The sequence below is a fragment of the Rhipicephalus sanguineus genome, chromosome 2 (assembly GCF_013339695.2).
Source record: "Rhipicephalus sanguineus isolate Rsan-2018 chromosome 2, BIME_Rsan_1.4, whole genome shotgun sequence".
Lineage (NCBI taxonomy): Eukaryota > Metazoa > Arthropoda > Arachnida > Ixodida > Ixodidae > Rhipicephalus > Rhipicephalus sanguineus.
In genome coordinates, this window is record NC_051177.1 from 174,999,029 (window position 1) to 175,024,660 (window position 25,632).

Here is a 25,632-nt window from a genome sequence, read left to right on the forward strand (position 1 = left end):
TCGAGCATTTCTTTTTTACAACATTTCTATCTGACTTAGAATGGCCGTAAACCTTCAGAGGTCGCAGAGGTGCGTATGTGCCGTATTAATGCGGACTCCTGACGTCTATTTACGAAAGCCTGTCCATTTTCCCAGTTTCTGCAGCAAAAGACGAAGAGGACAATGACGACTTGGCAGGCGACGGTGGCGGTAGAAGCGTTGGCGGTGGTGCATCTGGAGGTCAGGCGCCCTCTAGGGAAACCATTTCTGACCTGCCTGACACTATAGTGACAATCTCAGGTAGAAACAGCAAAAATTTATGTGTCGCCTGAAGGCAACTTTTCTTTGCTTCACGTTGCTTCCTTGCTGCGCGATCGAGTTGGATTTTTCTGGCATGGGACAGTAAGCTGCATCACTGGAAATCCTCGGTGCGAGTAATATGCGAGCTTATGATTCCACAGTTGCAAGGAAAAAATGGATGCGCACAAAATATAGACAAGGGCGCTGAAGACACGCAGGAGTCTTCTGCGTCCTTGTCTATAGTTTGTGCGCATCCATTATTTTCTTATAAGTGTGAACCAACTCGCCCAGCTGCATGTTTTAGGATTTCACCCTCACTGAGGCGCACACGCAGCATCTCTCCGAGCTCTTGTGTCAGGAGAGAAATAGTTTGGGCGGAATGACGGTAGGTGTCGAGTTGTTAGATCAGCGTTAAGGTATGTTGCCTCCTTTTTAGCAAACTTTTTAGATTTTGATTCTAAACTGATTCCTTTGTGTTTGCCATAAGAAAAGCTGTTTAAAAAGACCCTTCAATTATGTTAGAGCAAAAATTGAAACCTGATCACCATTTAATTACTGAAATTACCCAAAATATGACCATCAGGCAAATGGTCATAAGTCATGATCTAGTAATACTAAACACAAATAGCTTGGCAGCAGTATAGCTATATATGCAGGCTGTGCAATGAACTAGAATGTTTGCACTATCTACAAACTTAGGTTTTTTATAGCCGAAAAACCAAAAATTTCATAATTTCAGGCGGTCGCAATTCAGTCAGTCTTATAACATCAAAACTTGTGGACGCATTTCAATTATCCTAGTTCATTGCACAGAATAGTGTTCAAGAAATAAGCATGGCAAGTTTGAAAGAAATGTATTGGTTTATTCTTAAGTTAGGACCTTTGGCGCATCAAAAAACAAATGAAAATGGAGTTTTGAGAAAATCAACAATAAAGTTTTCGAAACGTGCTATACACTACATTCGATAGTCGTGGAAGGCTAAAAACCACCAGGCTCGTAGCTGGGTCCCTCCTTAGCTGCTACAAGCTCCCTGTGAGAAAGTTTAGCGTCTCGTTGTTTTTTCGGGCGTGTTTTTGGTCGCCCGTTGAGTGGCGTTTAGCGCGCCTCAAGCGTGCTCGGTCCCTGCTGAGACACGCTACTGTGGTGTAGTAGCCAGGGTCGACACCAGCCTGCCTTAAGATGCCTAGCGTGCCACTATTTCCATTGTTGAAGTGACATACACAGTCGAATAGGCCAAACAAAACAGTGCGCAGGCCTACATAGACATCTTTCGGGACGCGCTGCCACAGCATCCCATTGAAGCACTCGTTCGCGTTTTGCGTTTTTCCGTGAAGACACTTCTTCGAAAGCTCTTCTGAACACAGGTCTGCATACACCGGCTTCACTTTGTTGAGTATGTCATTAGAAAAGCCTCCCCTATGCTTGTAATGTCCTGTGCCTAAAGCTTGTACTCGGTTGTAGGCCCACCAGCTTTTCACTCCTAAAGGACACAGGCCGTGCCTAGGAGTTGCGTCAGTTGAACTGCAATGAAACAGACTTGCTAGTGTGGCCTGCTTCATTCCTTGGAGGTTGCCCACATTGGCCCTGATTGCAATGCCACAATAGTTTTGCAATCAATCGATCATGACATCCGTCAACTTCCCTTTACCTCCTAGTCCATGAGTAGTCTTTTTCAATTTTCTCAGTCGGCATCCCACGCGCTTTTCAACGTGCCCAATGCACTCAAGTTTGCGCACAACAAACTAATCTAAACCTATTATTTGCATTTGAGCGTAACAATGAATTACTTTTGGGAATTTAAGTGTTGGTGTTGGTTTCGTTTTCGCAGCGGGTCAGTTTCGGTTTCAGGGAGGTCTGCCGGCAGTTGTAAAAAACAACGTAACTTTTGAACCGAACAAGATAAAGGCGTAATTTTTGCGGTAGGTAGCACAATTCTGAGTGTCTCGAGATTGTTAAAATCCTTAAAAATAAAACACGACTTTTTTGAAAACATCATCGTTTTTGAGGGAGGCAATATACCCGTTAAGAAAAAACAATCAAACAAGGGCGGAGGCGTCGAGAAAGACGCTCGACGGACAAAGCAATGACTTGTAACCTACGTTGATAGCAAAACACAGCAGAATACAAGAAAATTGTGATGTAGCTAGTAGAAATATTAGAAGCAAAATAACCAAGACAGATCACAATCAAAAGCGAAATTCCTATTGCTCAATGAACAAACACGTCAACCGGACGCCACCACTGACATCCCCTGAAATGGGTGGGCGGCGTATCGCCGCTATCCGAGACGCGAGCTGTTGAATGCACCGGAAGTTCCCCCGCTTGTACCGGAAGCTGCTGTCTGCTGCGGCGCTCAGTGCGCGCTAAGCTGCTTTGTGATCGCATTTTTTTTTCTTTTCCTACATGTCGCTTGCTTCAGGTCGCTACACAAATACAAGAGAGCTTGCGACAGCCATAGGTGCAGATAAAGTTTGACCAAATGCAGTTTCTAAGGACGTTGAGATTTTCGCATCAGTCTGGCGTCTTTATCGAAGTGCGCTTTCCTGCTAAAGACATTTACGCTTGACACCGCAGTACTGTGATCAGATTTTTTTTTCTTTATAACATGCGCCGTCATCGGATGTTTACGACGCCTAGGCCTATTTCTTTTATTTCGCTTTTGGGCCATGGTGTGCCGTTTAATTTCTGCCTGCGGAGGAAATGTTTCAGAAACGCCGCCCTTGCTGTCGCCAAGTGCAGACGCCTGTGCGAAGCAAGAAACATAAATTGTAGAGAAGTCATTGACCACTGAGCGGTTCTACGGGGTCATTGCCTCTACAAAAATATTCTGATGGCATTCTCGTATTCATTATAGATAATGTTAACAAGGTGAATGGTGTTACTACTTGCAGCGTTTGAGAAGAAATATGTCGCGTAGTAGCATGAGGTGTCTTCCGTACAAGAAGCTAGAGTAATATCTCTACGTATGCTTCTTGCTTCTTACCTTTTTTTTCGATACAACTGCAGAATTACACTCAGACTTTGAAGAAAAAGCAGCGCATAGACGAAAAATGGGGACACACGAAAAGAGCAGACAGGATTACCGCTGAATTCAACCTGGAATTTAATATAAAAATTGCTAGGAAGGACGTCCCGTTGCTTTCATGCACATGCGCGTGCACTTAATAATCATAAAAATACTTTTTATTTCCTTAAATAAAACAGCACATGTTATTAGGCCTGCCAAATCAACGGCGGCTTGAGCGGAAGAGCCTGACAGGCAGCAAAAAACCGAACGCATTATATTAGTAGTTCACTAAGACATAGAAAAGACGGCAGTCCAAAAAAGATGCATCGCTGTTAGATTAGCAGTAAGAAGGCACACAAAAGCAAGCTGTGAACGTTATACAATACTTATGCGAAATGACATTTTTCGAAAAACACAGAAACACAACGATGGTTGTTAAACGGAATTACCATACTAGATGAGTGTCACGTATCTCGAGAATGCTCGAAGTTTAGAGGCACTGAGAGGTGCGAGAAGACGGTGGAACTGCAAACATAACTTTCTCTCATAAAACGAACATACAAAAAAATATGCGGGCCTTAACTGACTTAACGTCGTAGGATAAGGCACAGAGCAGCTGAGGGAAGACTCCTCGATGGAGTGCAAAGCAATGCAAAGCTATGACCTCATCACTAAGTTCACAACATCTACGCTTGGCGCGGCTGAAGATTTCCTTCTGCCCTGCCCTACTCCGCCCTGCCGCCTGCGTTGCTGATCATCTCCGCTCACCCCTCCTCCTCTCCGCTTTACCACCCACATGTCTCCAGCCTTCAACTCGCCTCCGCTATACTATACCCTCCCTCCTCCATCCACTCGTCCTCATCCTCACTTCCCTTTCCTTACCCCTTGCTATACCACCCTCCCCTCTCCACCTTTCGCTCCTCTTCACACTCACATCCCTTTCTCACCCCATCCTATACTATACTGTACATGGCTATACTATGCTTTACGCTCTCTCCTCCTCCTTTCCCTCCTCCTCATCGTCACTTCACTTTCCTATCCTCCGCTATACTATACTGTAGACGACTATGCTATGATTTACCTTCTCCCCTCCTCCTCCTCACTCTCACACCCCCTTCTCTCCCATGCTGTGCTATGCTTTAGATTTTCTTTTTCTTCTTTGCTTCCCTCTTTCCATCGCCCTCATCCACACACCACTTCTCCTCACCCTGACTTCCCTTTCCCACCCCTTGTATATACATGGCTATGCTATACTTACATTTCGCTTTGCACAGCTGCGCCGAGTTTTGAGCGGTCGCCGGTCATGGCTGAAACTCAAGCTTAAACAGCTCTGATATTAAAATTTCACACAAACCAAACCCATGCAAGAAATACCGACGAAAACAATAAGCCTTTTGTGTGTCATAAGCATACATCATTATGCTGTGCAGAAGATATGAAAAAGCGCGAAGTATGTTACAAAACGTAGGCGACGTGACTATTCTAAGAAAGGTCGCTGTGAATATGTAGACTGAGGTCCTACAAGAACGAGATGTAGAAACAGAACAATGCAAAACAAAAGGAAAGTCAAGGGCTGCCTTCATTAAATGATTTCCCAATCAATTTGCCAAGCGTCTACTTGCACAGACGTTTGGCAAATCATTGGGGTGTGGCAACAGATTTTTTCAAAAGTTCGCTGCAATAGCTAGCATAAGCGTACCCCCAACATGCTTTCACATTGCAAGAAATTGTCGCGGATGCGGCTGTCAACCTGTTCTTTCGGAACCTTCGTTGTTTTCAGCCGTGATAACAAGCAATTCTTCTTAGTCAAGTAAAAACGGGAGACGCCTGTGGGCCGACGTTCGCTGAAGCTGTTAGTGAATATAACCTTATCAAAAATTGCCGTGGTTGAACGCGATTAAACCAAGTTTGTGGAGCTATAGCTTGTGAGCATCACGGCTTGACGTCCCCGATCCTCCTGCTTCTACCTCCACCTGGTTGTGGCGTAACGGCCGCCAGACAGCGTCTTAGGCCATTGGTGTAACGGCACGCAATGCGCATCGAACGAAAAACGTTATGAAAGCGCTCAGACGGCCAAAAACCGTTGGCTCGACCTCATAGGCGACAACTATGCACCATCTCGCGGTCTTGATGTAGAGAAAGATGACGAGAAATCTAGGTGCATCGACTACACGCCAACATGTTTCACTGCAAGACATCACACAGGCGATGCTAGGCGCCGTAGGCTCTCTAGCTGTAGTATAAACATTTATTGATGATGGCATCCAGGCCCAGTGGGCGGATCCTTCAGCCCAGGACATCACTAGTGATCGTGGCACGCCGGGCTTGGTCGAAAAAGGCCAAATGGTCCTCCCGAACGCTGCTTGCAAGCCACACCTCCCATTGCCTACTCTCACAGTTTTGTCGAAAAAAAAAAGGAGATTGAAATTCCTTGGGCGCGATGGATCGATCAACATGGATGCTGCCAGTGCCTCTGCGTTGGATGCATCTCAGTCTGGTTGGTTTCGAGCTGCAATTCGTTATTGTCGAATGTTCCCCCTAGTGTTCCACTATAGTCTTTCCCCCGCGTTGACATTGCCTGAGCTTGAAGGTCAGCTTTGTCTAGGGAAAAATTACGGGCTTTCTACTGGGCGGACTAGTGCTATTAAATCTCCTTGGAGCTGTCGCTCGAAAAAGAGACTGGCTTGCTACCACAATGATTAGTTAAGCGTCGGCGCAAGTGCGTGCCTATGTGTGTTAATGCATCGGTGGGTTCGTTTGCTCGCTCAAGTCATAAATTCCAACTTGTAAGTCCGACTTCATCGTGTCTTTCCGACTGCCCCCGATTCTTGGCGCTGTGCCGTATAAACTCGCCCACGCTTTCGTGCTTTGATTGTTCAATGAGAACTTTCTTGAATGCCTTGACCAGCAACGATGAAAACGGTAAACGCCAGCACGCGGTTGGATCTCGTCGTTCTTCTGCAACAGGAGAGGTAAAATTCCCGTTAGTGTATCGAAATTGGCAACAGGACTTGTAAACCATACCTCTATTACTTGGACACAAGTTCAGGTTCACTTATCTCTTTAATATACACATAGCTCTATTAGGACTGTCCGAGATCTAATCCCGAAACATGTCTGCAACAGTGATAATTATGATCAATGAAACAAAAAACGATGCTCAAAAACACGAGGACCATGAGGATACATACAACAGAAGAGCGCAATCTATCAACTGAGTTTATTTGGAGAAACACGAATACTGATACACGAAAAAAACTATATCACCATCATGGCGTGCTAAGGCTTTATGGCGACATGAAGGCAATCTCTTTTTCCTCAAGTGCCACTGACGCGCAGCTAATGCACAAGGAAAATAAGATTGCCTCCATGTCGCGAGAGCGCCTTAGCACGTCATGATGGTGATATGGGCTTTCTCATGTATAAGTATTCGTGTTTCTTCAAATAAACTCAGTTGATAGTTTGCTCTCGTCTATTGTAAGTGTTCCTTATGGTGCTCGTGTTTTTTGCGCATTCTTTTTTTCATTCAGCATGCTACACCAACTCGCCCACATCAAACCCCTTCTGCTTCAGGTAATTATGCTACATGTGTACAATATATGTCATGCGCTATTCTTTTCCGGGGAGCTTATTCGATTATCTGCACTTTATACTTCTCTTGAGGTCCACGCAAAGTTGTCATGTGTCAGGGAATAAAAATTGCTTGTATATCTGCAGAAGACAGAACGCACAATTTGTGGTACAGGGAAAAATGCGTTTGTGCGACCTGTACTTACTAACTCCACCGCAGTATTTTATTCTCGTACCTTCCAGATTTTGAGCCAATCATAAGTCCTGGAACACAGCCACGTTTGCCGAGTCCAAGTCCACCTATGACGGCGCCAACCACGCCAGCAACAACGGCACCACCCACGCCAGCACCGACAGTAGAGCCTCCGATAACGTCTACCGCGAGGCGGTCCACTGTACCGGATCCAGTAGGCCCTACATCCAATATTACTTGGCGTAAGTTTCCGCGTTCATAGACCCTGCAAAATCAAACGTTTTCAAACTCATCATTTATTACGGGGATCATCTCAGGGGCAATTCCGTTCTGGCACATATACCTAAATGACATGCATGATGTGGCACTGTGCCATCGAGCTCATTCTTAAACAGCACACCATCGTGACTTGGCGTCGGATGCGAACAACCATAGCGTGCAGATAATGCGGTGGCGATAGTTGTCATAAGTATTGAAAACTGAAGGTTTAATTTTATTCTGACTGCTGTGAAAATAGCTTTGTGAAAATAGCTGTGAAAATAGCTTTAGGGGCACAGACCGCTAGTACACGGGGTAGCATAGAGGCGCGCGGCTGAGTACAACGAGGAAGATCTACGAGTTTCCAAACGGCGCTGCAAAAAAAAGGGGGATAGTAATTGAAGCATAAAGAGAGGGGAAGCAAATGTAGTACGAAGCAGTGTAGCGTGAAAACTAAAAATTACGAAGAGGCAGGGCACCGCTCTCTCGAAGAGCATGGCTTCTAGGAATAGACAAAAGACACTCGCACCAATGCCCTTACTGAAAACGTGCTTATTGTAACTTGGCGTGGCTCATAATTTTGGATCACGAACCAATATGGGGCATAAAATTGCGCAAACCATTATGAGCTGCGGGGCAGAACAGTAAGAAGAATAAAAAAATTCCCGCAGAAACCACGCAAAGAGGGAGATAATGTTATGCGAAACAGTCAGCAAGAAGCTCGCCATGACACTTTTTTTACATTGAATCAAGTCCTATATTCCAATAGATATGTCTGTGTAAGTCTTGTAGATGTGTAAGGCGAGTGCCGGCAACGAAGACAACTGTGACGTCTATATGGCTGCGTTTAGTGTGACTCAAGGCTGGAATTGGCGTTCCTGCGCAGACCTCAGTTCCATGGAGGAGAAATGCACGCAACAACTAAGAATAAATGGAAAGGAGGAAAGATTTCATGAAACAGCATTAGACACACGTGGGAAATTTATGTACACAGTATCGTAACGTTCTGACGCATAACAAGTAAACAATAACAAAGACGGCTAGTTATTCGAAGGGAATGATGAGGAGAAGAAAAAACATAAAGACGCATAGCAGTTGCAAGGAAGTCAGTGATCAAGTGCTCTCACATAGTGATAAATAGTCATGGTTTCGGCCAAAGAGCGGGCAGGGCGGTTACGTTACGGCTAGTGCGCGAGAAGTTGCAACAGTGGAGCTTTTGTAGGGCTGGGCCTGACGACAGACAAGCGTCTACGCCGCATGTCATGCTCCAGTTCCCAGATACGCATATAGATGGCGTAACCGCCGCTGTCGTGGACGAAGCGGTAGCCGTGCAGTGAAACGGGGTAGGGTGGCAAGAGCGTGAATATGGCCTAAAGTCACTGTAGCCGTGGCAGGTGTGGCAGGGGCTGCCACATGTCCTTTCTTGTGCACCTCTACTATATAAATTACATAATCACTGACAAACACAGAAAATTACGAGACATCACAGAATATCACGAGGTAAGCACAGTAGTACCAAAACTCCGCTGTTTCTGCAGATTTGACATTGTGTGAAACTAGGGTAAGTTTTTTAAAGGGCCCCTAAACCACCTTCGATATTTTTAAAAACATTTCTAGTAAACACGTGCATCGTGTGCAGAATGCCGTCGCGATCAACGATGCCATACATGGCAGCGCTTCAACCCGCGGGCACGCCACAAATTCCAAGAAACAATTTCTTCTCCTCTCCGGGCCATTCCGGTCTGCCTAGTGACGTGTGTGACGTCAGCGTGTTGAATCTGCGATGCGGTATGCAGGCGATGCTGCAATTGGTCGAAGAAGAACCTACGACTCCCGATTAGTCTGCAAGCAGCTGCCCGCGCTCCTTGCTGTTCGTCGTGTCGCCCGCGTGTGCGCTCTTGCGAATCGGCAACTGCGGCCCCTAACGCAACTGCCAGATCGCTAGCGTACCAGCACAGCCACACCTGGCGGTCTGATAAGGTACGCGGACTGAATCCGACAGCGTCTTGCGACGGTTTCACGCATCAGTGTGCGGCTGCAAAAGCGCCGACTGGAAAAACGAAAGGACGCGACACGTGTCACCGTACGGGTCCATCACGTTGGCGATCCTTCGAAGGCGTCCGCGCAACACAGCGTCCCTAAGGCACAATTCGTACGAGCATGGGCTGGCACGGCGACAACAGCGGTTAGCCGAGAAGCACAGAGTTCACGGAGTCGTGGCAATCGGAAGTGCCCGCTGTTTCGAAGAGCGCGTCAGTGATGACGGTATGTGACGTGAGATTGGGAGGCGTACTCGGCGAAGAGGGCGAAGCGGCTTTGGGAGAGTTGACCAGCAGACGAGTGGATGGTAGCGAAGGAAAGAGTGAAACCAGCTATCGCAGCGTTTTGATCACCAAACGCGTTTAACACCGCTATTACGGCACTGTTTAGAAAAATTCTCACGCTTACGTGTTCGTTGTAGACTCGTGCACAACTGTCACACCACAACTAAATTTCGACCTCTGGGTGGTTCAGAGGCCCTTTAAAGAAACCTGCTTTGGCATATATTTATGATTTTTATTATAACCAAGGACCTAGTTCACCATCACAGTGCTGGTTGAAAGTATTGGTTCTCAAGCTGCGTGTTTCACGTAACAAAAACCAAATATTGGAAAAAAGTGGTTATCCGCAACTGAATGAAACTATCGACATATGCTTTGCCTTCATGATGCATGTTTTAGAGTATTTTTATATTGCGCTTAATAATTAGGTAAGATCGACTGCGCAATATCTTTAATACTCATTTTAGGACCATATGCGCTTAGTTACGTCGTAGAGGGCCTTTCAAAGCGGCCAATGGAATTATTTGTGGACAACGTATTGCCGTGAGCAAAAGTATACGGTCCACGGGAGCGCGTGCCGAAGTTGCGGTTTGCGCCATCTAGCGGCGAGCCGTCTGTTGTCGAGAGCATTGCTCTGGCGATTGTGCGGCCAGACCTATGCTCTCGACTGCAGACGGTTTGCCACTAGATGGCGCAGAGCGCAACTTCGGCACGCACTCCCGTGGTCCGTTTACTTTTGCTCGTGGCAGTACATGCTGCGTGGTGATTGTTTCTGGCGTATAAAGGAAACTCACGAAATATTAAATAACACCACGAGACAACGCTCATGGACTACCGTATTGCAGCACTAACAACCGCGCTTTGAGCGATGCAACCGGCATGCGGACCATGGCGATATGAGCGGCCGCGGCTCTGGCCATTGGCTTCCCAGTGTGTCAGCAATCTTGACGCGCGCACACCACAAGGAAGTGCCGTTGTCTCTGATAGGGTGCAATAGGTTGACGGTACGTGGCGCACAAAGGCACACGTTGGGCGTATCCGTGAGGAAAAAAGTTGGAGGACGCTTGAGCTTCGCCTTCAAGAGTAGAACGCGATAGCGTAATCGGGCCCCGTGCGCATCGCCTTCTCATCTGCTAGCCTGCCTTCAGTTCTCGGTGGATGCCTCATCCGTGTCGTAAGGAAACGAACGACTAGGCGCGTAACATTGGGCGTTTCAAACTATCCTTCAATGCCTACTGCAAGTACACTTGTTAAGTGCCCGCTACGCCATAATTGTTCCTTTTGCGAATCAGCGAAGTGCCCACTACGCATCCGTAAGGCAACAGCCGAACCTACGCAGCTGCTCACTTTGTTGATGCTTTTGCTTCTGATGATGAATAACTATGTCTGAGCGCTTTGAAATAGACGGGCCTTTCGTTGGACAATTTACATGTTTTTGACGCATATGCGATTCCACACTTCTGCCACGCAATTTTGCATGTGTTAAGGAGACTCGTTCCACTACGTGACATTCATGTATTTTAAGAAGTTTCAAGCAATGGTATCGCTCTGTGGTAGAAGACCTGCTTGGGCCTGCGCTCGATTCTCGCTCGAGAGAATTATTTTTGTTATTTATTTTATTTCCATCTTTCTCGATTTTTCGGTCACGGAGAAGATGATGATTTTTTGTTCACCACCAACGACGCCGTCCCCGACGTTAAGACTGCAATTTCTGCGAAACGAGCTCTTTAACCCTGTCGCGTTAAATTTCGCCGTATTGAACTCGTGAGACGTGGTCGGGAAGTACTCCCTTTTCTTCGGTGAATGCTAATGTTTTATTATGCGCCAACTAAGATTATGAACGTGGCCGCCATCTTTTGGAGGGCGGCCACGTCCGTAATCGGACGTACTGCCCGGCTACTGCCCGAAAAGACGAGTTTGATCCCGACTGAGGCAGTCGCCTTTCGATGGATGTGAAATGCTAGAGGCCCGTGTACTGTGGGATGCTACAGCACGCTAAAGGACCCCAGCTGTTCGAAATTATACGGAGCACTCGACGACAGCGTGTCTCATAGTCCGAGTCACTTTGTGACGTTGAAAGCTATAACTCAACCAATGAACTTTCTACGCTGACTCTATAGTACTGTGCAGGATCACAAACATCTGAGGTGAACACCTCATTAGTATTCAAGTTCTTACAGTAGCTGATGTTTACTGCATGATTTGCAAAATGATTATTTTGTTTATGAACGCCAGCATTAGCCCTCACATCATGGACATTTCTTTCGTGAAGCGAAATGAAAGTTCTAGTTTTACCGGTTGGAATACTAATGAGGCGTTCACCTTAGGTGCGGTCATACCCTGAACAGGCTGCGCCGAATACGATAACTTGACATAATTGTAATGGCGAAGAACGCAGCAGTCAAATCGGAAACGTTTGGACGGTTTATTTGGTAAACCTGGGCCAAACAAAAGGAAGCTCACACAGGCAATGAAAGCGGCGAGCATGCTCATTGGTCTTGGAGAATCGGATGCGCCAGTGAAACGCCTGGTCACACATGCAGCATGGTACACTACAACGCTATCGCTGACGCTCCCGTAATTTCCAGAATGGACTCAAGCAGTCGCGTCATGCGCACAATTTGATAAAAAACGTACCAAAATACCCGAAAATGTTTCAATGCATTCAGGCATGACCTGCAGCGAGCGATAAATGTAACAGTTTGCCGGAGTGAAGCATTATCACAATGAACAGAAAAGTAATTGCGCGTGTCAGGTTAGTTATTTGTTGCGTCTACGTTTCCTTACGGTTACTTGCTGCGGGATATTAAATTTCCAATTTGCTTTCTTTGGAGGCAGTACGGTATGGTCACATTGATACCGCGAGCTTTTCAAGGGACGCTGAACGACTTTTTCGAGTAATCAACGAATGACCACAGTATCGGAGTTGATCGCGTCACGAATCGATTTCCGCAAAAAAATTACTCGAATCCTTCAACAACGATCGGAGCTACAAGAATTTGTAGCACGCTTTAAAAGTTCCCGGCAACACTTCTCCAAGAGAACATAAAATGGCTTTCGTAAAAGAGCTTATTGCTTCACGAATCGACTCCCGCAATTTTTTTTAGAATCCGTCAAGTGCGAACGGCGTTACAGGCATTTCTCACATGCTTCTAGGGCTCCCTCTCTGCTTTAGTAGCAGCGTGCGCGCTGAAAGCTACTCGCAGCGAGGGAGGGAGTGGGGGGGGAGGTGATGACCATGAGGAAAGAAGATGTGTCCATTCGTCCACGCGGGTCATGACCTTGAGTACATTCTTTTCTTTTTATATTCGAATACGAGGCTTACTTTCAGTCTAATCGCGAGCGCGCGTGTGGGAACGTGGCGGCATTCCGCGGCGGCCACGGGAACTATGCAGCTCGCGATACTCAAGCCAATGGCCATGAAATTTGGGTATATGGCGGGGTAATTTGGGTATATGGCATCATTTGTAGAAAGAAGAGGCAGTGAATTCTAGCTGACTTTGAGAATTATAAGTTCAGGACCACGTGCTGCGCTATACAGTTTGGCTCGCGTGTTCTCATGAGCCTCGATTACCGATCGGCAGCGTTTTCGGACCACGATGAAAAAGTGTTGAGGTGCCCCTTTAAACGCAACGTGATCGCTCTTTCTCGTTGTTAGCCTGCTAGGTTAGCCTACTATGGAGCGCGGCTCCAGCTTGTGGCGGCACCCCGTGGCAAGTAGCTCATCTGATCCAAACGCCACTCTTGACTTATGTCGGATTTTGGTAAATAGCATACTATCTGCAGTTCGATGTGAAAGAACAGCCGCCGGCACCTCCGAAGAGAGGGAGCACAAGTTTCTAAAGAGGATGCCTGAGAAAAAACCAACTTCATGCTCGAACCCTCCTTGCAGCGCACGACTGCGAGATTTGGCTGAGCAGTTTTTTTTTCCGTAGAATGTTATTTTTCGCGAAGCCCAAGAGTGCTTCATGACCCCTTACAAATCCGATCCAATCAATTTTATTGACCAGTATGCATGCTGAATGGCCATGTTTCACTAAAAGCTACGTACGTAGCTTGACGGGGCCGTATGACCAGACAACGCAGCAACAGAGGGTAGTGCGCGTACTTCCATGTACAGTGCTTTCAGGTATTGATTCACATTACAAGTATGCGTTCTTATTTATTTCCAGCAATAGCAACAATCGCTCACGAATATAATACGAACTACTGGGGAAAATTTGAACAAGACAGTTTATAAGACACAAAAAAAAAAACGCGGCCCAATGAAACCAACAGACAATGAAGCTAAGGTTGTTTAGGGGAAGTTACTTGCACGTTTTAAATGCAGTATAATAATTGTCACATAAATCGCAAGGAATTAAAGTGGATGAAAAGCCAGCTTGCCTCAGGTAGGGAACGAAACTACAAATTTCCGATAACGCGCTTGATGGTCTACCAATACAGCTGCAGCGGCGATCGCTTTCCCATCAACTTGATGGGGTATTTAAGTTTTGAGCAAACCTGGGAGTGTTAGCCAGAGCCACTCGCAGCCATGACGGCGAGTGTGGAACACTATTTTGTTGCCAGCTGACGACTCGTAGCACGTTATCTTATTACGAGTTAGAAGCTGACCAATAAATCCAAGGCATCAAGTGTGCCCGAACGAGACCCTCGCTACAAAGCAAGGGTCTCGTTATGAACGCTCTTCCCCGAGCACGAAGCGAATGAAGTCTCAGTAAAATATCCCAGTACCCATCGCCATAGAGTCCGTGTAATCACTGCGGAAGTCCACTTGAGTACCGGTGAGTCACGGCAGTGCGTCTCAGCTGCTTGACAAAGATCTACATTAGATAAGTGCCGTTACGGCAAGACTAGTTCCAAACATTACTTTGCAATTGGGTAACATCTTAGGAGGTGTTTGTTGTAATGTGACTTGCGCAACGTGTGACTGCATTAAGGCAGTGTACTATTTGGAAAGGGCGTGGAAAGGGCTCGACCATGATTTAGTTTCATCGTCCTCGCCCCCATAATCAGTGTCCTGTTCTCATTCGAGCAGTAATGGGTGGTGCTACGTATGTTCACACTACGTTTCGCAGTTCAGTACAACCGCACCGAGTGTCACGCCATGGGAACTGCGTACTGTATTCTCGCGTTAAATCTGTTTATTCATTGCGAATGGCTCAGACACGATTGATGATAATTGCCAACGGCGGCCCTTCGCTGCGCGAGTGGCATCGTGTGCAGCTACACTTCGTTGCATGTGTATAACCGGATGTCAGAGTCACGTAGCCTGTTGGCGCTCTTAGGCAGCCTACGCATTAAAAAGGCGTGCGCCACTATTATTCTACATGAACTTTCCGAGGGCTCTTTATACACTCAATAACACTGCACAGACTGTCATGCATGTATGCATGGCATAGGCTTTCTACTATGTCTATTTTAAAAAGTGCTAGCGTCGCATTGCTTGATCTTGGCGAACGGCTTTTCGGAAAAGAAAGCACCCTTCACTGTTTTAAGACAATGGGTACACATTGCAGGTTAACCTTCAATTCACAGTAATTATTGTAAAGTTTCTGAAACAGTTTACCAATGACTCTCAGGAGGGCGCTCCTTCAGCTGACGCTGCGATTCATTACGTAATCACAATATCTTCACATAAGATGGAGGTCGCAAATATTTATTCCCTGATTGGTCCTCGCCTTTCGCTGTCCACGCTAGATAAAATTAAGATGAACACTAATACTAAGCTGAATTTTAGTGCTAAATTCAAGAATGACAGTTGTTTGTCAATACAGACCCAGTAATAACTCTGTTAGCTGGTGTATTTTGCGGGCTGCAAGCTACGCGCCGTCCTGGTGCAAGGATTGTGGAACCTTAAGCAATGGGCTCTTCATTTTCCAGAGGTGCCACTGCAGCCGGGGTCACTGCTGTGCACCATTGGTCAAGGTTTTGAGAAGGCAACGTACACATTTCCCCCCGACGGTCTCTGCACTATAATTACCTTTGATTCGTTGTATCGTAAGGGCGCAACATTGGCACAGCCCTATGCCAAAGACTTTGAGTATTTCTTAGAAACGGCCAAGCAGGCAAATCAATCTGAATTTGGCATCGGCATCCACCGAAGGTGAGTGCATTTCATTGGGCAGGGTATCTGCTGTTTCATTGGGCACGGTATCTGCGGTGATCCTGTAAGAATTCAGGACAAATAAACTTCAATTCAATTCAATTCAATTCAAAGTAGTGTAGACAATTTGGTAAACTCGTAGAAGTGTGGAGCTGTACTGGTCGACTTTGCGTGCCATCGGTTTATTTTACAGACTCCCGTGCAGAGGATCGACTGCACTGGCAGTTCAGTGCTTTTCAGCGCGTAATACATAGCGGATAGGTGCTCGAATATATTATTTATTATGCGCTCAATAAATCAGCTTGACAAAGCGATTTCAAGTTGATGGGCACATGCTGAAATACAGCTGGACCAGTGTTAGCGAGGCAGGAACATATTCGTAATTTTACAATGTGCCACAACAAAGTCATTGGTCAAATTAATGAAATATATCTTTCGAAAGCTGCGTTAACGCGAAATGAACAATTAAGTGTAGTTATTGCGTACTGTGTAAGCGCAGCTTAAGAAACTAGGGTCTTTAGAATTACGTATGTATGCGTTTTCTATTAAAGGAACACACCACCTAATACTTACCTAGTGATGTTGCACCTCAGATATGCGTAATGTTTGCTTTTTGATCGACAATGTACACAAGTATGAACCTAGTCAGCCGTACAGGGTGGCTGGCCCTTGGGCAAGTGGTTCATTTTTGGCCGAGTGGCTGAATCGAGTGACGTGCCGACAAACAGAAAGACAGACCAAAATTTCCCGGTTTAAGTATCCCAAGAAAGGCTATCGTCTTTAAAAATGAAGAGGGCCTGCTTATCTCGCACGTCGCACTGCCTTCATTCAGTACTCCCATCGCCCGTTGTCGTGAGCCTTCCATATAAATCCATATATAAATATTTGTAACAGCTTACTGGCATTGTTTCTGTCGCTGTTGTGACAGTCATACACGCAACAATAGCATAGGTACATTCCTGTTTCACCACGAGTTAGCTTCGTTCTTTCGAGCTGCTGTAGTACGCATACACTCTCATACGTACTCATGCGCTCTCATTCACGACTGACTAGTGGCGCGTTGCGACTCGGGCGGCGCCACTTGCTCAGACAAAGGTGCAGCGCATCAGGCCTATACACAATCATTGGCATAGAATGACCTGTGTATGTTCTCTAGGTCATGACATGAATAATATGGTATGACGTCTCGCGCACTATATGAAAACCGTTACCCCATCACGTGTGCCGCATACCTGCATACTCCGGCCGATGGTATGCGAGTATCCGCCGCACGTGATAATCCACACGTGTGTGATACACCACGCGTGACAGTATGTAGTCTACATCAACCCAGGAAAAGCGAATACAGACACACGCTGAAAATGTAATATGACACTGTACGCGGATTAATCTAGAGAAAACATTCCGTTTGTTATATGTAGCGATTTTAATGTAGCAGAAAAACGCTAACAGACGTGCTGCAACGGACTTCAGTCAGCAAACACGCGGTACAGATTGTGAATATATGTAATACATGACCAATGGTGGTACCGATTACGCCTAACATCAGTTGTGGTGGGGCTGCTTGTCTGGCGTCAATGGTTCTGGATACCCGCTCTTATAACCATGTACAAGGCATTACAGGTGTAATGATGTGACTCAACAAGCTGCAGTCAGACGTTGCATGTCCCCGCAGCAACACGCCAACGAACGCTGCTTATGATATGCACGTCAGCGCACACAGCATGCACTGCGTTTCGGTAGAAATGTCGCTCTTTTGTAGCGATCGGTGAGTTCTAAGGCGCGTATTCACAAACGCTCCTCGACTTGAAACTCGACTTGAAGGGATCCTTGAGGACTGTCTCGCGTTGCAGAAATCACTGTCGACTCGAAACGCTCCTCGAATGGAGAGAATCCTCAGTGTGCTCCTTGAGAATCTCGAGGTAGGTCAGAAGCTCCCTTGAGCGCTCCTCAGAACAGTTTGCAGGCAAACATGGCAGACGTACCGTCACTTGACTGCTTTTTGGAATTCGCTTTTCATGTTCATGATGTTTCCGACGAACTTGCAAGAGAGTCAGATGCCACGAATTGTGTGCCTAGGTACTGGTTAAGGGATCGCTTGAACCTTTTAGAAGAGTACAGGGACACGGAGTTTCTCTCAAGGTTTCGCTTTACGAAGAGCACCGTAGCAAGTCTCCTGACATCTCTCCCGCTCAAGTCGAGCACGGACAACCGCGGGCAACCACGTGTGCAGTGCGCGGACAACACGGACAACCGCGCGTGCAGTGCGCACCAACGAGCCGACTGTTATATCGTCTGCCATACACAAGGGCCCTTTCACAGCATCGAGCACCCAAGGAAGTTGCTAGTTAAAATAAACTTTTGTATTATAATAACTACGTTGAGTAAATTAAGACGTTTCTCTTTTGTTGCTGTTAAGACTAACCAAAATGAACTACAGGTGCGAACGACTCATTTACAAACAGACGGCGCTCGCAGAGAAATGCGGTCGTCTGCTACATTTCGTTCGTCTGCGAAGCAATCGTTGCATCACATTTTCAGTGCGATGGAATATATGCCGTGAAATATAAGTTGAGCAGGTCAAGGTAAGATTCAGTTGTTGTGATCTTCTGTTTTACACCATTTTATACTTGTTTGCCGCCTGACAGCGGAATATTTCTGTGCGAGAACTAAAATAACAGCACACTGCGTGTGTCCCCTTTCCAAACGGTCGTCTCGGGCGAGCAATTACTGATCCCATTGCCTACAGAATAATATGCAGGCGGCACGTACACGTGTTGGGATCTTCGATGCGTGTAAAGAAGTAATATCGTAACCTGCTACCGCTCGATCGCATACTCGGCTGTTATGTTGCCAGACACAACAACGTCAGTAGCTCAGTCCACACAACACACGATAACATCTCCTCCGCTGTATCACCGACTAAAAAAAAAACGTACAATTTTTTAGAACGGAAAATAAAAAGAAACACTCTTGTTTTGAGGCTCAAGGCATGCGTTAGACAGCATAATTTACATATTCTCTTCTACGTGCGTCCCTCAAGTGCGTTGAGGTGGAGGACGCCTTCGTGAAGGGCTCCTTGTCAAAGAAAACGTTGAGGGACATCCTTGAATGTCCCTCGCCCCTCGAGTTGAGGAAAAGCATTTTCCTCAACTCCACGGAGTCGAGGTGGAGGGTCGAGTCGAGGAGCGTTTGTGAATACGGGCCTAAATCCTGCGTTGAATGCAGCTTCACTGCTGTGAAACTTGAAGTACGTAGCATGGGCACCCATGATGATATCTGATGTTTATTGGCGCAAGGGCCATTTGATGGCCAAAGAGCGCCAGGTCGTCGTAACTGATATGAACAATGATTATGGTAGGTGGCTGTAAAGAGGCCTTAAAATTCCTCGCGCTAAAGGCGGAGTATTAAAATCATGATCGTGACGTGAAATGTGTGGGTAGTGAGAATGGATGGCGAGAGAATGAATAGCTTACTGAAACTACGTGTATATGGCATGAGCACGAATGCCTCAGCAATGCCCTTGAGACCAAGGGCTGCGAGGCAGGTGCTTCTCTAAGTGCAGCTACCGCAGCAGCCGCTTCTGTTAGGAGGCCGTGCTACGGAATGCCTGGGTAGATTACGTGAAAGTGACGAACTTCTTCTAAAAACGCGAATAGTGATTGGTGTTTAAAAACCGGTTGCCTACCGATGAACATTGATGGGTGTAATGGTATTTGTTGTCGGTAGGGCAATGGAAAGTGTTGTTTTCTAAGGGTGTCTAATTCTTTACATGGAATTAAAATGCATGGGCACCCAAACGATTCCCGTTTGTAGATTCCACTGCCCCATTTACCAAACCATCGAAGACGTAAATGTTTGAGGTAAGCATGTACAGTTTCCCCGGCACGAGTAGAATCTTGTTAGGAAGATTTGCAAACTCGGCGTGCGTCATGCGCGCTATTTTTAGGGGCGAAGCTCCTTAAGGCAGCACCCGTTCGTCCCTCGTAGTCGTCGTCGTCGTAGTAGTACTAGTAGTAGTAGTCGTAGTCCGTAACGAGTCTTACGCTTTGACCTCCAAGGTGGTGCCGGTGGGAGATTTTTCCTGTGCGTTGTTGAACAATAAAAAATTCGCAGCGTGCGCGTTAACTAAAAGCCGAATTCTTCTGTCTCCCATTCCCCATTAGCAGCCATTGGCATGTTCCAGTAGGAAACGTTAGTAGAAGTAGAAGTGTAAGTGTTAGCTAACAGCCGACTTCTTCTGTCTCTCATTCCCATTAGCAGCCATTGTTTACCTCCAAGGTAGTGCCTGGTGAGATTTCTCCTGTGCGTGATTAAACAATAAAAATTTTGTTCAAGACGCCGTTGATTGATGAAATAAACCAACGAAAGACGCCAGATGTTTTGTAAAAGCAGAACGAAAGAACGCCAGATGTTTCTAAAGCAAAACGAAGAGACGCCAGCTGCTTAACGAAAGACGCCAGATGTTTTCTAAAGCAATGGCTTTCTAAACAATGAAAATTCACAGCGTACATGTAAAATTAAAGTGAGCTGCAAGTCGTCATAACTCATCGAACCTTTAGTATAAACGCGCCCGATCTCACGTCGGTGATGATGTACTGGGCAGAATTCACGGAAGATTCACGGTTTACCGATGAACCTCCGCAGCTTCGCCCACTCATCATCATTCACTTCGTGGATATGCTGTGATTTTTTTGCTGTGCTTTATCGACTTCCTGCTTGTGACCGCAGCTGAGATACGTGTTGTCTGCACCGAGCTCCGTGAGGTTGTTTCTCTCATCCGATGTAATGACGATGGCACTGAAAAGCACCGGTGGGAGGAGCAACCGCGCACTTGGCGAGGTCGTCGATTCCCCTCTTGATAGGCACGGTTGTGAGCCGCATGGTATATAAGCGTTTTTAGCAATTTTAAGTTAATTTTCGCGACTACTTCTTCGTTATTTCTGTTATTTATAATACTTGAGACTTTGTTCGTATATTTTAACCCGGTTTTGAGCATTGATAGCCTTCTTTCATGCCTGTAATGACCACATAATTGTCAATGTCATCACGGCACGTGAGATCTATGGACGAGAAGCTGGGCCCCTAAAGTGTCACGCAGTTAAAATGAGATTTGTTATTGAGGCTGCCGCGGTGACACATGGGTAAATTGCTTGGCTGCTGACCCGAAATTCGCGCGTTCCGTTACTGTCGCGTCGGTCGCATCCCAATGGAGGCCATATGCTTGTGTCCCATGAACTGCACGATGTCAGTGCATGTTAATGAACTTCAGGCGGTCTGTATTCGCAGAACCCTCAACTACGGCGTGTCTCATAAAAACGTGGTTTGACCACGTGGACCCCGAGAAATTCTTATTGACCTCTCTGCTCTAGAGTGAGCGTCAGCATTACAGTCTGACTATAGGCTACCCTTTAGGCCCCTGTGTAGTCAGCGATCCTGATAAGCCCAGGATACGAAAACTTAGTTTGCACAATAGCATCGATCCACGTAGTAGCGCTTGGGTGAAGCCAGAAAAAGGCGCGTACTCTCGCTTACTGCATCGCAGAAACTGAATTGCCATAATGCGTGGGGTCTTCTGGAAGTTTTAGCAATACAGTTATCACGTTTGCAATTTTCCTTTGACAATACTGCAAGGAAATCGTTGCTATACGAAATAGTTTAGATTCTTAGCAGCTGCGTACTCGATTAACATGAGGCGAAACCGAGCAGCTTGTTTCCTGAGCAATCACTTTATTGAGGCTTCAGTGCTCGGAGTGCAAGGCTTTTACGGGCAATTTATTCAGTTTTGGCACCGCGAACACTTTGTGCGTGTATTAGCCGTTTGGCAAAATTACTGTCTTGTTGTCTATTTGAGTGTTTCGTACGGTCTGTTTTATTAGCATTATCGCCAACGCAACCGCCCTGACGCGACTTGTGAGCAACCCTTCGACGAAGACGTATTTGGATAAGCTATGGGACGATTACAGGGTCTACCATTATGCTCTAGTGGCGGAATACCATGACTATCCAGGATACCATTCCGTATATGTGGCAACAGTAGCGAAAGGATTAGAGGTGAGTGTCAATCTGCAGCGAAATGTCCTCTGAGCTCCTCTGCCCTATATTCCTCAAACCAAAACCAAAGGTACGTTCATTAAGTGAAAAGGAAAACGTTGAGTGAATTAGCACACCATCTGGCATACTTGAGAGTGGGGGGTTGTGACACTTTTGGGAGAAAACATTGTGCGTGAAAATCAGAACAAAAAATGTTTTGCTGTTTTGTGTTGCGTGCTGCCTGGTCGTTTTGCACACCCTATTTGCAATATACCTTACGGCGATTATACATGGCGTTTACATTTCCACTTCTCCCATCATGCTAAAACAAGACTGTGAGCTAGCCCCCCAGCTCTTCTACGAAAAGAGTTCTCTTCTTCACTCGTCTTAAGATCGTGTTTTTTTTTTCATGCAAAAACACCGAATGGCTTGTTTAGCGATAGAGCTGTTGTCTATATCATATAAATGTAACTCAATTTCCTTAGTTGAAGCGCAGACAAAAACAGGTCGGCGATAAAGAGAGATAACAGTACAGATTGCCAGCTGTTTTGTCGGTCTGTCGTCGCACTCGACGTCGGCGACATTACTTGCAGGGCAAAACTCGAAGGAGAACACTGCGCCATTCCATTGGAGAATAATGTGTCTGCATTCAAAACACAGAAGTACTTAGGTGTCCAAGTATTTTCCATCGCCTTTCCCGTGCTCCATTATACCTTTTAAATCATCTGCGCTAAACTCTAGGTTGCTGGCCCCTGTGTAAGTTCTAGCATCAACATCGATTTCGTGCTGTTAAGGATTCCAGTAAGCTATGCTCAATGGCTTGGTAGTGCTTTACGTACAGACACCAGCACGTCCACTTCTACTAATATAATCCTCGTGAGGAGCTTGTCTCGTAAATGTGTCGTACAGAAACGAATTTTTACGCAGATCTTACAGACTCTTCATAGGCCTTATATAATACATCAGTCGTATGGTTATTTTAATCATCCCCCCAATTCCAACAATTTTTATTTTCAGGGCGCCAAACAATTTTGCTATTCGTTCCAGATTTGCTTCCCTGGATAGGAATATGGGTAAAGCTGATTGTAGACACAATATAGCCTTAGTCCTAATCCTGCCGGCGTCACTAAAACACGTAGAAAACAGAAATCACCGAATGACTTGACTCGCAAGATAGCCGGTGATCCTCGTCCGCTACATTTGACCGCTGTAGGCTGAGCACGAATGTGGAGAGAGAAGGATTGCGAATGTTAGACATTTTACTAATAGGGATTCATCAAATTGGTCTTGCTATAGGATTTGCTTCCTGCGAGAAGATCGTAAGAGTCGTGCATTAGGAAAAGAGATATTGACTGGGGCAGTGAAACTGGTCAAAGCTCGATAGTCACTAGGAGGGCGCCTGCTACGACTTGTTAGCTTTCGTACCAGATAGAAAGGTCGGGATCAATTGCTGGTGGAAGACAGCGATCGGACACGACGTGGGTAGCCTCTAATTTCTCAGAGAACCTCAGTGAAGGGGCGAGGAAATGTGGGCCGGTGGTGGTGATTCGATACGTCGCCTTGTGGTGGCCGTGGAGCTCATCATTTTAGCTTTCGTGTCTGGTTGCACTGAAAAAGTGCATTCTCATACCTTGAGATCGGACGAAATCTGCACACACCAAACGAGACGATGTTGAACTTCGGGCTAAGTACAGCGAGAGATGTGACCAACATTTAGGCGCGAGCCGCGAACACACAGGTCTAATTTTAAAACAGCTCAGGAAGTGTACCCCTAGTATAGGAAATCTAGCGTCGGTAGTCAGGAGCATCCATCCGTACCGGCGCCTCAGTCGGACATCTAGCGTAGTATACCAGAGCTCGTGCAACGCGATGGGAGTGTTCCTCACTCCTACGGAGACCACGCATAGATTTGATGCGTTGGTTCTTTCCGGCTACGCAAAGAATGATAGAGAACTCGGCCCGATGTGGACAGACAAGCGGGCAACAAACAGGCGGCTTGACCAGGGGCCAGTACAGCATGTCGCCGTAAGCAACAAGCTGGGGAGTTTTGTTCAAGTCGTCAAGGACGAGCGAAAAGGCAGGAGGCTGAGTTATGTGGACACACATTTATTCCAGACGCATTCTAGACTAGGAGCCAAGCCACGCGCAGGCGAGCACACGCTCTTACGAGCATCTCAGGGCATTGCCCACATTACAGCATATACAGCATTTCTCAGCCCACTCAAGCGAGTTGACTCCAGTAGGTGGCTTTACGCACCTCTCACTTCTGGTATGCCCGTAAGAAGTGTTCTGCCACCACGGATGAGTGTCCATAGCACAACCACTGGTGCGGGCGCTTTCTGCGGTTTTGTGCCTCGGTATTGCGAAACTAGCTGCATCCGGTTTCTGCGTACCGCACCAGTGTGGGTGTTGATCCAGTAAGATCAAAGAATGAGGCTTGGCCGGTCCCTTTGCTCTTCAGATCTGTCATCCACACGGCATCTATATGAAGAAGGTCCATCAGGTTGCGGACTTCGTGACGTCTGTCGAAGTCTTTCCTTTGACATTTTCTGTGCATTTCGTCACAGTTCCAGAGGCTGTTTTGCTTTAGTATTTGGGCATCAGCTTGATAGAACAAAGAGGAAGACTAGATCTCAGCCGACGACCCATCAGTAGTTCAGGAGGGCTACACCCACTCTTCAAGGAAGTCGCACTGTAAGCTAAAAGTGTCAGGTTAAGGCTCTTGGTCTTCATCATGGACGCCGTGATGATCTCCACTGCAGCCTCTGCAAGTCCACTACTCTGAGGATACTGAGGGCTAGGTGTAATGTTCCTGAAACCGCAGTCTTGAGCGAAGACTGACAACGCAGTTGATGAAAACTGTGGGCCACTGCCGAAAACCACTTCCTCGGGAATTCTGCGGCGTGTCTTTGAATAATAATTAGTAGTTGTCAGCCATCACTGGTTCTTGAAGTGAAGCAAGTCCACTGCATTGCGCTGCCAAAGTTTTTCTGGCAATTCGGGGCTTATTAGTAGTATTTTCCTGTTGACGCTTGCTTCGCTGCATTGCTGACATTGTTTCACGAGGGACGATACCTCAGATACTATGGTGGGTCACCATACACAATCACTGGCTCGACCAAGTGCCGTTTTTATGCCAAAGTATTCTTTATGCAAGAGTCGTAGGGACTTCTTTTAGGCAAGAGTCAGGGGCGACAACTCGAGAAGCGTAGAGGAGTAAATCGTTATCCACAGTGAGCTCATGTCGACGGTCGTAGAAGTGTTCTAGGTGAAGTCCTAAGTCTCTCCTGGATGGCCATTCCTTGTTGCGCAGCAGAAAAAGTTGTGTGCAAAGAGGGTCTCTCTGTTGTGATGTCTGTAACCACTGAAGACACTGCTTCTTCATCGGAGCAGAGGTTGTCATAGAGCGCCAGAAAGGTTCTGCGCTTTCTTCGAGCTTATTGGCACGTCTTTCTCGCAGAGGCGCTCCCTAAATTGTGTCAGCGACTAGAAGTTCTCTGCCTGCGACGTATGCAACCTGATATTGATATGCCATCATTCTCATCTTTCGCCACTGTAGTCTCGGCGTGAAGTCGTCGAGGCTCTTCAAAGTGAAGATGGGAACCATTCATTGGCTTGTGATCCGTCTCAAGCTTCAACATCTTGGCGACAAGGTAACCGCTGAATTCATTACATGCACATTCTACAGCTAGAGCGTGTTTTTCAATCTGAGCGTAACGCTAGTCACAATCTGAGAGTAACCATGAGGCGTAAGGAATGACAGAAATCTCTTCATTCGTTTGATTCCACAGGATTAATGCTGCCAGTCCGAAGGATGATGCGTCGGCGGGGACGACTGTTTATTTACATGGGTCGTAAACTTCA

General features: G+C 46.5%; 1 long non-coding RNA gene across 1 annotated transcript in view; it reads right to left on the minus strand.

The window, feature by feature from the left end:
* LOC125757257 (uncharacterized) overlaps positions 1–4,586 on the minus strand; it is a 74,559-nt gene extending 69,973 nt beyond the window's left edge. Inside the window, exon 1 of the long non-coding RNA XR_007415186.1 lies at positions 4,546–4,586. This is a non-coding gene — a long non-coding RNA (uncharacterized LOC125757257). The remainder of the gene's footprint in view (positions 1–4,545) is intronic.
* Between the last annotated feature and the right edge of the window lie 21,046 nt (positions 4,587–25,632).